The following is a 13,419-nucleotide window of genomic DNA, read 5'->3' on the forward strand; positions in this document are numbered from 1 at the left end:
CGCCTGTGTGTACATATACAGCTTTTTAGCCTGATGCAATTAGGAATTAAATGTGTCTATAGGTTGTGTGTGTGTTTGGTTTTTTTACAGAATGATGCAACGAGCGGCTGCGTTTTCTAATAGACAGAAACCCTGTGTGTGTGTGTGTGTGTGTGTGTGTGTGTGTGTGGGAGAGGGAGTACTGTACTACTGCAAATGTGCTGTTGGTGCGTGAGCGAGTGTGTAAACAAGTGTGAAAGAGAAAGACAGTGTGACTGAGCGCTGCTACACATGGAAAAAGGAAGGATCCTTAGCGGGAGGCTCGTTCCTGCAAAGGGGAACATGAACGCATCTATATGCATGTGTGTGTGTGTGTGCGTGTGTGTGTGCGTTATAGTGTTTGTGTTGACCAGCTGGTGTTCCACATGTGGACGCGTCCCACAGACTCCAGCAGAGACCCACTCCCACAGTGGCTCTCTGCCCGGAGAGTGTGTGTGGTTTCATGAAGAGGCTGCCATTTGGTGGGTGTGTTATGAATGTGTTAAGAGCATGAGTCAGTTTATTTGTATGTGTGTGTGTGTGTGTGTGTGTGTGTGTGTGTGTGTGCGGTTGTGTGTGTTTGTTCAGCCTCCCCGTATCAATACAGTGAACCACGGTACAGTAACTTACAGAGTCCTGTATCAATACACAGAGAGATGAGTCACGCTCATCCACTAATGCACAGCAGGATGTGATTCAACATTCAATGAGTCTGTATCAATACCACATGATCCGGCCTCATGATCCCAGTCGCTCCATCTGAGCCGCGCTGCAAATGCTACGGAATGAAAAGGTCGTTACCATGTGGAAATATCTGGATTTTTAGGAGAAGGTTCGTTCCTTAACTGGTTTTTCTTCTTTTTTGACGACTGGTTCAATCAGTAACTGACCTTTCGCAAATGCTCCACCCCTAGTTACTGTTGCTAGCCTCGCTTCCCTAGTTACTGTTGCTAGTGTCGCTTTCTTAGTTACTGTTGCTAGCCTCACTTTTTTAGTTACTGTTGCTAGTGTCGCTTTCTTAGTTACTGTTGCTAGCCTCGCTTCCCTAGTTACTGTTGCTAGTGTCGCTTCCCTAGTTTCTGTTGCTAGTGTCGCTTCCCTAGTTACTGTTGCTAGCCTCGCTTTCTTAGTTACTGTTGCTAGCCCCGCCCCCCTCAGTTACCGTTGCTAAAGTTGCCCCCTTCAGTTACTGTTGCTAGTTCGCTCCCTAGTTTCTGTTGCTAGTGTCGCTTCCCTAGTTACTGTTGCTAGCCTCGCCACCCTTAGTTACTGTTGCTAGCCCCGCCCCCCTCAGTTACCGTTGCTAAAGTTGCCCCCCTCAGTTACTGTTGCTAGCTCCGCCTCCCCTAGTTACTGTTGCTAGCCTCGCTTCCCTAGTTACTATTGCTAGCTCCGCCACCCTCAGCTACTGTTGCTAGCACCGCCCCCGTCAGTTACTGTTGCTCGCGTCGCCCCCCTCAGTTACTGTTGCTAGCCTTGCTTTCTTAGTTACTGTTGTTAGCCCCGCCCCCCTCAGTTACTATTGCTAGCTCCGCCTCCCCTAGTTACTGTTGCTAGCCTTGCTTTCTTAGTTACTGTTGTTAGCCCCGCCCCCCTCAGTTACTATTGCTAGCTCCGCCCCCCTCAGTTACTGTTGCTAGCCCCGCCCCCCTCAGTTACTGTTGCTAGCCCCGCCTCCCGGGTTTCCATGGAGACGTTTTTCTCTGTTTCTCTGTGAGCTGATCTATTCTGACCTGGTGTTCACATCACTACGTTTAATCTGATCGGCTGTTTTATAGACGTGTGACATCATGTGACCGATCAAAGATGGAGGTCTCTCATCTAATCAGCAGAAGTTTCTATTGTTTTTACACTTTTGCCATTAAAGCAACAGCTTGATTGGGGAAGTTTGTGGGGTCATATCCACTGTTGGTATTATTAGCTTCATAGCAGCCGCCCATAACAGTTCAATAATCTATTTTTTCTGCCGTCTAAGCTGCGATAACGTCCAGTTCTTATAAAGTTGTTAATGAAAACAAGTTCTTCAGATGAGGAAACGTCACTGAACACGGAGCCTGACTCCATTCAGCGTTTACACGACTTTAGATCGGTTTGGGAGCAGGAATATTCCAGCCCTGTGAAACCCAGTTAAATGTCTTTGGTTTCCCACTGAGCTGTTTATACGGAGCATTTTCATTCGGTTCAGGCTTCTAATCTGATTATGATCTGAATATTTGGCGCTGTGTAAACGTCATAGCGAGGTGACGTCTACCTACTCTTTTTGGAGCAACGCCTGCAGGACGTCCTCCTTAAAAAAAGGCTCCACATCACATCCAACGAGCAGCACAGCCTCAGGTTTAATCTGTGCATCCACAAAACACAACAAAAAGAAAACTAAAGGCCTGTTCCTGTTATTTTTTCTTCTTTATTACATGTTTGAAATGAAGCTCATCCATGTGTTCTGACATAATCCAGGCCAGACGTATGTACATGTATAGAAGACTGGACCTGCTCCTAAATGACTTGTGTTGATGAAGGTCATGGCGTCTATGCCCCCCCCCCCGGTTTCATTTGCTCTGTGGAAAGCGGCTCAGCCCCGTCTGGTCTCCACAACAACAGCCTGATTGAGAGCAGAAAGCCAAAGCCCCGGCCCTCGCCAGGCTAGCATCTGCTCCTCCACCTCCTCCAACCCGCTTGCTTCCTTAAACATATTCTCAGAGATTTCAGAGCAGATTACTTGTTTACTCGCTGTTACTTTATCGCTAATGCTAACGCTAAACCAAACATGCGAGTGTTCACGCGTGACTCCAACGTTAATAGCCTTGTTATCAGCCGCGTAGTCACACATACAAGTCACACCTTAAATAAGCCACTTCCTTTATGTAACACGTTCATTAACAAACGCTGCACAGCTTCTAATGCCTCCGTTTTAATTATGTCCACTGGTGTTGCTGTTATTGGAGCTCCTGGTTTGACCCTTCAACATCTCCGACGTCTGAAATAAGAGGTGAACGCTTCTTCACACTCCGCTGCTAAAACAGACAATTTACCCGGATTTCATTCCTCTGTTTGTTTAAGTAAATGTTCCATTTGACCATTAGAAGAGGAAAGAAGGAGAAGCTGATTAGAGACGGCTGCTCTTTTAATGAAGCCGTCTCATTACACACTTCGTTTACGGTTTAAACCAAACAGGACGAGAGGATGAAAAAAGGTTCGGAAGAAGATTAAGTGTTTAATAAAGAAACGTAGATTTACGTGATCCATCCATCCATGTCCATCCATCATCCATCCATCATCCATCCATCATCCATCCATCCATCCATCCATCATCCATCCATCATCCATCCATCCATCCATCATCCATCATCTCTCCATCCATCCATCCATGTCCATCCATCCATCCCTCCATCCATCCATCATCCCTCCATCATCCCTCCATCCATCCATCCATCCATGTCCATCTTCATCATTCTAACTCAACTTTAGACATTTTTCCCTTTGGACCAGAAGCAACTAATCCTTCATGGTTCTGCTATAATATAATATAATATGATATAATATGATATAATATAATATAATATAATATGATATGATATAATATGATATAATATAATAGAATAGAATAGAATAGAATAGAATAGAATAGAATAGAATAGAATGTGTCCAATAGTCCGGTGATTTCTGCTGGTTTGACCCTTCAGGAGGGTTTTTGTGGCACCAAACAGACTAGACCCCCAGAAACCAGGCTGACGGTGGGAGGGGGGCTGAACAGATGGAGTCAGATTCAATGCCAACATAAATGAGTTTATATCTTCACATGATCAGACAACAGGAATTAAAACTGAATTAAAACTTTCCGTCTCTTTCGTCTCTGTTTCACCATCTCAGTCCACAGGGGACAGTTTGGAACAATCATTTATTTAACAAATCAGAGTATTTCTACGCTGCCTCTGCTCTCTTTCATCCATCCATCCATCCATCCCTCCATCCATCCATCCCTCCATCCATCCCTCCGTCCATCCATCCCTCCATCCATCCCTCCGTCCATCCATCCATCCATCCCTCCATCCATCCATCCATCCATCCATCCATCCATCCCTCCGTCCATCCCTCCGTCCATCCCTCCGTCCATCCATCCATCCATCCCTCCATCCCTCCATCCATCCATCCATCCATCCTCCATCCATCCATCCATCCATCCATCCCCATCCATCCATCCATCCATCCATCCATCCATCCATCCATCCCTCCGTCCATCCCTCCATCCATCCATCCATCCATCCATCCATCTCCTCCTTACAGAGCGTTAACCCTCCATCGTTCCTGTGGTTCATGTGACAGCAGCATCTTTATGAACCTGGACTCCAGGTGTGTTTGAGTAAATGAACACGTTTTTAACTGTGTGAGAACTAAACCACTGAGAGAGATTCTGACTGTAGTTATAGAAACCTCAGAGTCTTTGTTTTTAAAAAGAGACCGAGACCATGAATGAGCTCCAACATGTTCATGAACGGGGCTCAGATACTTCGGCTACGTCCTAAATATGAGTTTTATTGTTGTTTGTTTGACAAACTGCATGAGAAACGAACACGTGTGGTGAGCAGTTTAAAGTGCTGTCTAACTTCCCTTATTATTTCTAACATATAAACTGTATCAGGACAAATACAAGATTAGATCAAGTTGTCAGAGTAAGATATGATCCTGTTGACTTAAGTTGCTGTGTAACGTATACAGGAGGTTTATCTTCAGGCCTGTTTATTGTCAGACGTAAAAATGTTGACAGTTGACAATGTCAAGTGTTTTTCTATCGTCTAAAAGCCTTTTTTTCTCCTCCTCCTCCTCTTTCACGTGAACAAACTGAAAACGTGAACTTAAACCTCTAAAACAGCTCGAATGTTTCCCCTCGTAAGAGACTCTCCCCTCGTTTAACGTACTCATTTAAGTTTGTCCTCTAATTTCTGGGCCGCCTGCTCCTGTGCCGACGTCCCCGCTGGCGTCTGCAGTTTACACAACACCCGTAAATGAGCAGAATACGAGAAAAGGTGAAGAGAAAGACAAAAGAAAGCTCCGCTGAGGACGTTATTGTGGCGGGCGGCTCTCTGAGGAAGCAGCCTCAGTGTAAATGCAGGTTGGGGAATCCTTCAGACTGTTTACCGAGTTTACCGACTTGGCTGACGGCTGTGTTTTCTTATCCTCTAACAGAGAGGGTGATTTGACTGATGCTCGTAACAGATTGCATCACAGCAGGAGACGAACTAAAACGGTTTACGCACCGCAGCTCTCCCTAAACTGTCTAACAGTGGCAGCGCTCCACCTTGTAAATTTGGAATAGCAATTTTAGAAATTTCCCAGCAGTCTATCTCCAGTTGGCCTTCACTACTGGGCGTTCTGTTTGATATCAGTGAAGTGTCGCCGCTCCGACTGACGGCCACCTCTGAAAAGCAAGAAATATGATCTGAGCTCAGAGAAACCAGACACTCCCTGCACCCGTTCAGAGGAAGCGCATGAAAACTAGTCCTTATCCATAACCCAGTTTTGTTCTGGAAGACTCGTCCATCGCTCAGTGAAACGTCGGGTAATTTACAGATATTTTTGATTTTTCCTCGATTTGCCATCAGACTGGGACATTACACGAGACATTAAACTATAATTTTCATAGATACATAACGAATAAACCGTTATTTTTTTTTTGTTATTCTGCAAAATAACCAATTACATTTATATGAACGTTGTTTTTTAGCTCGAACCAAAACCCGACGCTCGAAAATTTCCTTAATTCCTGTGAAATTATCTTCCAATTTCAAACTGAGTTTGAGTCGCGGGCTCCTGTGATCTCTGGCTCCCGCGTCTCAAATGGGAGTTCTCTGTTGATCATTAGTGGGAGGACGACTAAACGTGAGGCAGGCGCTCGCTTTCTTCTCCGGCAATTAGCTTCTTCCCCCTTCTTCATCTTCAGCACATTTTCCTCAACTGTAATTGGATTAGTTGTCTTTAAAATCTCCATTTGCGCTGTCACTTGAGCTTTTTAAAATGTGTAAAACGTGCACCTTTCTGACACCTCCCACTAAAAAAAAAAATAAAATAAAGAGAGAAAAATCAATTTTGAGGATATTTTTTTCATTTTTTATTTTTTTATTTTTGAGGAATACCTCCTGAGTGGCACTTAACCAAATTGAACAAATGTGTTGTGGATGGATGGGGTGGGGGGGTGACAGGGGGTGATGGTGGGTGATGGTGGGTGATGGGGGGGGGGTGTGAGTCAGATCTACCTTCCAGACTAAAACAGTCTAACGCTCATTAGCCTGAAAAACACTTGACTTGGTCGTGGCCTCAGATACGAGCTGCTGGATTAACTCCAGTGATACTGAGCTGCTGCCACCGGGCAAAGGGGCAACAAGCAGCGAGAACCCGGGAGCAAAGGGACCTGGTTCAGGTTCAAGTCATCACATGAGGTCCAGATATAAGGACGATTAGTCCTGCAGAGGCTGGAACACAAGAAGAGACCGAAGACGTGGAGACAGAGGAAACTGCTCATTGGGTTTTCATGCAGAGAGCAAGAGACTCTTCTTCTTTTGTTTCAGTAGCGGTTTGTTTAACGTCAAAGCAGCCAGAAGAAGAAGAAGAAGAAGAAGAAGAAGAAGAAGAAGAAGAAGACGTCTGGCCAATCACCACTTTGGTCCATAAAATGGTGCGAATATTCGTTTCTCGTTGGTTTAGCCTGAGGAAACTCCCAAATCCCAACGACACATAAATAGTAAACACAACATCTGGCCGACATCTGGTCCGGCCCTGGATTAGTTTGTTCGGCCAATCTCTTCGGTCCCAGAGGAGATGAACTCATTCATCCAGCCACGAGCAGAAACGATCACCTGAATAAGAGACGTCTGTTCGTTAGTAATGAGCTGTTTGAAAGTTTCTGGCCTCGGAGCCGAGAACCAAACAAGAAACAACTCAGGACGTGACTGAATGTGAAGAGGATGATTGTGTCTCTGCTGCCAGAGACCGAGAAGCGTATGGACGCTTACGCTTCGTGTAGGTCTTCAAACGTAACTAACGTCATGCACAGAAACAGCCCCGTTCATGGTTCTGAAACAGCAGCAGCTGTAAAATATTCCTCCGCCTCGAATGAGAATCTGAGATCAGATTTAAAGATGGACGAGTGTGGACGGACGAGGAATCAGCAGAGAAGGGGTTTGGATCTGATGACACGTTTCTCAGCTCAGAAAACGTTCCACAGCAGACGACCTGAAAGTGAAAGAACCTGAGCTCAGAGGAAGAATTGGAACCGACACACGAGCGGGAGAACGTGGACGAGTCGGCTGAAAGGAGGAGAACGTGGATGAAGAGCTGAAAGGAGGAGAACGTGGAAGAGTCGGTTGAAAGGAGGAGAACGTGGACGAGTCGGTTGAAAGGAGGAGAACGTGGACGAGTCGGCTGAAAGGAGGAGAACGTGGAAGAGTCGGTTGAAAGGAGGAGAACGTGGAAGAGTCGGCTGAAAGGAGGAGAACATGGATGAAGAGCTGAAAGGAGGAGAACGTGGATGAAGAGCTGAAAGGAGGAGAACGTGGAAGAGTCGGCTGAAAGGAGGAGAACGTGGATGAGTCGGCTGAAAGGAGGAGAACGTGGACGAGTCGGCTGAAAGGAGGAGAACATGGATGAAGAGCTGAAAGGAGGAGAACGTGGATGAAGAGCTGAAAGGAGGAGAACGTGGACGAGTCGGCTGAAAGGAGGAGAACGTGGACGAGTCGGCTGAAAGGAGGAGAACGTGGACGAGCCGGCTGAAAGGAGGAGAACGTGGAAGAGTCGGCTGAAAGGAGGAGAACGTGGACGAGCCGGCTGAAAGGAGGAGAGCAGTGAGGTGGTGAGATCTGCCCACACACTCCTCCTCCTCCACAGGTGTGATGATCTGTAGGGTGAGTCATTACTCTCCCACATTAGTCACCCCCCTCCTCCCCCCTCCTCCCCCCCGGCGGTGGTTTTCTGTGGATCCCTGAGAACCTGCAGCTCGTCGTTCCACCGCTGCTCAGCGCTCAGACTCAAAGCCGAGCTGCGTTCGGAGGCAGCAGATGGTGGTTTTGTGAAGAAGCTACGATCAGAGAGCGACACGACGTCACATTAAGAGCACGAACAAACAGACGCGACGGGAACGTTTCTCTTTCTCCTTCTGATCTGCTGATGATCGACCGTTAAATATTTTGATCCTCTGTATAATTAGGACTAATGATCTCATTAAGCGTCGAGCAATAACACACTTACAGACAGTGGATGAGGTTCCTTCAGTGATGCATCAGATTTTTAATCAGGCTTTTAGGAGCCTGAGGGTCACGGAGCCTCATTCAGCGAGAAAACAAGGGAGGAGAATCTGAACGTGGGAGAAAAACCCACCGACCGATCAGGTGCAGAGTCGATCTGCTTCACCGCAACTTCCATGCAAATATTTTTCTCCGGGTCGACCCGTGAGCAGACTGCACCCGCCACCCCGGCGCTGCTCTGACACCACGCTCCACCCTTCGCTCCACCCCTCCAGCTCCACGCCGCCGGTTCAACAAAAGCAGAAGGAGGCGTGAAAACAAACGTTCCCGAGCACCCGGAGGGGGCTGGCACCGGCCCAGGAACGGCTGAACCAGGCTGAACCGGGCTGAACCAGGCTGAACCGGGCTGAACCGGGCTGAACCGGGCTGAACCGGGCTGAACCAGGCTGAACCAGGCTGAACCGGGCTGACTGGTCTGCAGCCAAACGCTGGTGGCTTTTCTCTGCTGCACCCGTACACTTCATTAAGGGTTCACAGATAAACGTTAGGATTTAATCAGGGGACGAGTTCTTTTATAAAACAGTTCTATGATCATTTTATTAGAATCTCTACAAAGCAACATGTTTGGTTTCTGTTTAAAACCTCATTGACATCAACTCATCCAAGTTCATCCAGCTCTAACTGTTGCTCTGGTGCCAGGATGAGGTCAAACTGTTAACGCTGGTGAACGTTTGGTTTCACTTCCTCCTTCAGCCAATCAGCCTCAGATTGAAGCAGCTCATCCACACGTTTCACAGTTTTTTTTACTTACTTTGATTTCAATATTTCTTGAAATTCATTTAATTTTTTCCACCAAAACTGTGAGAAATCACAAAACTATTTGAGAGAAAAAGTGTTGAGTCTCTCTGAGAACTCGACCTGTGAACACAAACTGAACCAAGATTAAACGCAACAACACGGTTTCATTATCTGCTGTGTTTCCACTCCCTGTACGAACGCACAAAACCTAAATATCGCAATAAATAACGGTAAAGAAAACACCTACATTTCTCTGAAATATGTATATTACACTTTCACGCTCTCATGAGGAGGTTTTTCAGACGTAGAGCTGCACGATAAATCGTTAAAGAATTGTGATGTCGATTCACACGTGATCTCATTTCAAAACACAACGATTCTTAAGCATTTTATTGCACGAGCGGCATCACAAACATTTTCTTCACGGATTTTTTTCAGGTGCCCCTAAAGGCAGCGCTGCCGCTGACTCCTCCCTCCACCAATGGGAAAGCGCCTTTACGACATGTGACCCCATCGGTGGAGGAAGCGCCTGCAGCCGAGTGTGTGGAAACAGTGACGGAGAGAAGCAGAGAGAAGTCAGCGGTAAAGAGTTAAATGATGGAGAAGAAGTTAAAGTTCATCAGCGCAATAAACATTTTGTAAAAGAAAAAATCGTGATTCACATTTTTTCCAGAATGGTGCAGCTACTACAGACGTATCGACATAAAAGTTTAGCGCAGAAGTGCAACAGAAACACTTTTCCCTGGAGACAACGCCGGGGGTCATGTGACCAGCTCATCTGAAGTCCTGGATTATGGGATATGTCATAAAGACTAGACTCAACCAGAATTACAGCTCATTCACAAAAAACTCCTTTCAATGGAAACAGTACAAACAGCAGTTGGACTTTACCAACATGGAAACCGAGCGAATAACTGAATCCAAACTAATCGTAGGTGATAAAACCTCCTCAGTATCTCCTGAACCTGCCACCAGACGACCAGGACGAGGCTGGAGGCCACGACTCAGCTTCAGAGCTGGAAAACCAGCCATCGTTTCCTTTGTGGAATCAGAAAGGACCTGAAACGTTGTCACGTCAGAAGCAGGAAGTTCTAATCACGTCGACACTGATGCGTTGCTTTGTTTCCGTTAATCTCCAGTCATCTGAGGCTCTGAGCTGCTTTTTGAACTTTTCTCATGTATTAAGTTCCATTAATCTGAAGAAGTCGTAAAGCTAAAGAAAACCTCCCCAACATAAATCCTCTGCAGGACCCTCAGGACCTCCGTGACGGCTCCACATGTGGCGACCAAAACAACCCAAACTCCAGATCCTCTGCTGAAACAAGCTTTGTTGAAACAGTTCCCCCAAGTCTGTCCCGTCCCGTCTCAGCTCAGCGGCGGCTCCGACTACAAAGTGGGTTCAGCTGAGTGCCGCGGGACGCTGCCATGTTTAAACCGTTACAGCATGAACCTGCTGAACCCAGCGAGCTGGTTCCAGCTGAGGAGGAATCCGCAAACACACAAAAACACATTTCTACCTGATTGAAAAACCAGCCCGGCCTCTCGTCTCTGCTGCTCTTCTTTTCTCTCGACTCCCTCAAACTAACCCGTCCTCTCGAGCTCCGGTCGGAGGGAACCTGGACCTCCGTTTTGAATTTTGGAAATTAAATGTCACATCTTTTAAAGCGACCCTGTGACTCTCGGTGGAAGAAGAAAGGTGTCTTGGCCTACTCGTCTGAAAACCTCCAGGTGTTACCCTCTCATCCACTCGTCCTCCATTTCTTCTCTTCACCCTAACAACATCATTTACTTCTACATTCGCCGCCTTTACGGCTCAATCTCTCCGTGCCGAACGCCTTCTAAACCAACACCCTTTAAATTTTACATGAGCAGAAAAAGAAGAAGGAGGCAGGGAATGAATTACTAAGTGATGCAGTATTGCATTTGGCAGACACATCTTATTCTGAAACTCTCCAGTACAATCTGACAAGGTAAGATATACTCGGGATGAATTCAGGACAAGTGAATTCCTCTTAAGGCCTCGGATTTTGCCAAATTGTGGTTTTCATCCTCCTCTGCTTCTCGGTGAAGGACACAGAGAAGACGAGAAGAGGCCGGGTTTGATTTTATCTTTAGGTTTTCTCGTCCCGATGGATGAGGAGCGACAGGACGAGGGGATAAACAGTAGATTCACCGCACAGATTTCCACAGCTGCCTTTGTTGTCGTGTCTTTTATTTCAACTGCGCATCAAGGATCCCGGTTTATCTGGACATCTCCATCTGGATCTGGATCCGTGTTGAGACTCTGAGGAGTCTGATAAAACCAGGATGTGAGGTCACGTTGTCCTCGCTGGATTTCACGTTGAGCCTCTAAATGCTGATTTATCTGCGCAGCGAGAAACAATTCAGCGGCGCCGTCTCGTGAGTTTGCGTGAACTTAACCCGCGACCTTCGAGCTTTAAGTGAAACATGGACGTCTGCTAACACCTCGCCCGCCTCTGTTTATTCCTGCTGCTGCTGCTCGAGGTCTGGCCTCAGCTCAACATACACAAGTGACCTGACAAGCCGGCGCAGGACTTATTTTTTAATTTCTGACAGTTTTGGCTGCAAAATATGTCAAAGTATCGAGTCTCTGTGTGGAAGTTAAGATTTATTTTACACAAGTCTGAGAGCTGAGTTCAGAACTGAATCATGGATAAGCTCCGTGATCTAGGGCTCCAGATTTTTCCATTCCATTCGTCTGCAAGACGTCAGCAAACAGTATTGGAATTCAGATTTTTAGAGTCGGACGACGGAGCAAATTCTGAAAGATGTTCAGTTTAGCGGCTACCTGTTTGTGTTTTACTCTGTCTGCATTTCCTTCATCATCAAACATGTTCGTTTCTCACCAATGACCTGCTTCATCTGAGCTTTTCCTCTAAAATAAATCAGAAATTAACGTGTGAGAGATTTTTACAGCTTGTTCCAAAATCTGGATCATCTCCCCAAGTCAACAACCAGCAGCTTTCAGAGCATCAAACCCACGTTTCCTCCCACGATCTGAAGGTAATGCTAAAGTTTCCAAACAGAAAGAGATGCTACAAATTTGACCTGCAGGTGAGGAAAAAGCTTGTGCTGTCAAAAAGTAATGAAATTACACGTGAACATGAAGAGGAAGCTATGAAAAGGTTAAACAGTGAACTTTCTGTTTCAGTGGAGGAACCCTGCACCTTTAATCTGGGCACTAGTGCTTTAAATATGTCGAAACGCAATATTTTACATTCACTCTTTCACAAGGTTTTATGGAAATCCACCTTTCAATATATATTCATACAGTAGAGAGCCCACTTCCCAGGGTCAGACGCTCACATGCTCCGTCAAACTGAAACCCTGGAATATTCTACAGGCCTGGATTTCTTTCACCATACATACACACACACACTTCAGTTTATAAAGGTGGCGTCAGATGCTCCCAGGTTCCCACATTCAGCTCAGCAGCCACATTACTGAACCTCTGCCTGGTCTACACTGCAGAACATGTTCATTAGATGAAGAATCATGTCCCCGGAGACATCCATCAAAAGCAGCCGTAGATTGTAACGCTCTCGTTTCACTCCAGAGCCAAATTAAATCCGACTTGACTAGAAGAGGCTGCGCTGCTGCAGCAAACCCAGGCTAAGCTGTTGAAATTACACTCCATCACTTCTCACGCTGCAGAACACCATCAGCAACAACACGGCAACGTCATTATAACGGTTATTCGTACTCTCAGAAACACAAGAGTCACATCTCTGAATGGTCCCTCCTGCAGGGCGCCATTAAAAAAACCCCAGAAGAGACCTGGTGGCAAATGGCCAATACCAAAATACCATTAACTCACTTTTCAACCAAAGTTCAGCAGGAAAGTCGCCTCTCAGAAACACAGTGACGAGCTTTTACACTCGATTTCTGATGATTTAACCAACGTGAGTCCAGACTAGATGTCTAAAAAAAAAAGAACACAGCACCAAAAGCAAAAATAAGAAACACTGGAGGGAGAGTAGAGCTTCTTACTGGGTCAACACAGGATGTTTAAGAATTTATTTCAAAATAAAACACCTTTGCAATTAAATCATGTCTTTAATCAAGTCTCTAACACTTAAAAAATCACCCAGTAAGTTATAACTGGTGACATCCACTCGCATGGAGAACAGCTGGAGCATCGGGCAGCCATGGATGTAGAGGGGATTCAAACCCAACGAGTCACTAAACACTGTACTACAGTAAAACACATTCTGATAACACCAGGGATTTAACCAGGGCCGATATGATCGGATCTTTTCTGTATTTACTTGTTCTTTTTTAGCTCTAAACCAAAAACACATTCCTGTAGCAAAACTTCTTCTGTTTTAATGGTATTTTACATCAAAGATCC

The 13,419-nt window shown here is 45.9% G+C and overlaps 1 protein-coding gene across 1 annotated transcript in view; it reads right to left on the reverse strand.

Moving 5' to 3' along the window:
* LOC125019866 (zinc fingers and homeoboxes protein 2-like) overlaps positions 1–13,419 on the reverse strand; it is a 95,069-nt gene that overhangs the window by 51,224 nt on the left and 30,426 nt on the right. The window lies entirely within an intron of this gene.

The sequence above is a fragment of the Mugil cephalus genome, chromosome 14 (assembly GCF_022458985.1).
Source record: "Mugil cephalus isolate CIBA_MC_2020 chromosome 14, CIBA_Mcephalus_1.1, whole genome shotgun sequence".
Classification (NCBI taxonomy): Eukaryota; Metazoa; Chordata; class Actinopteri; order Mugiliformes; family Mugilidae; genus Mugil; species Mugil cephalus.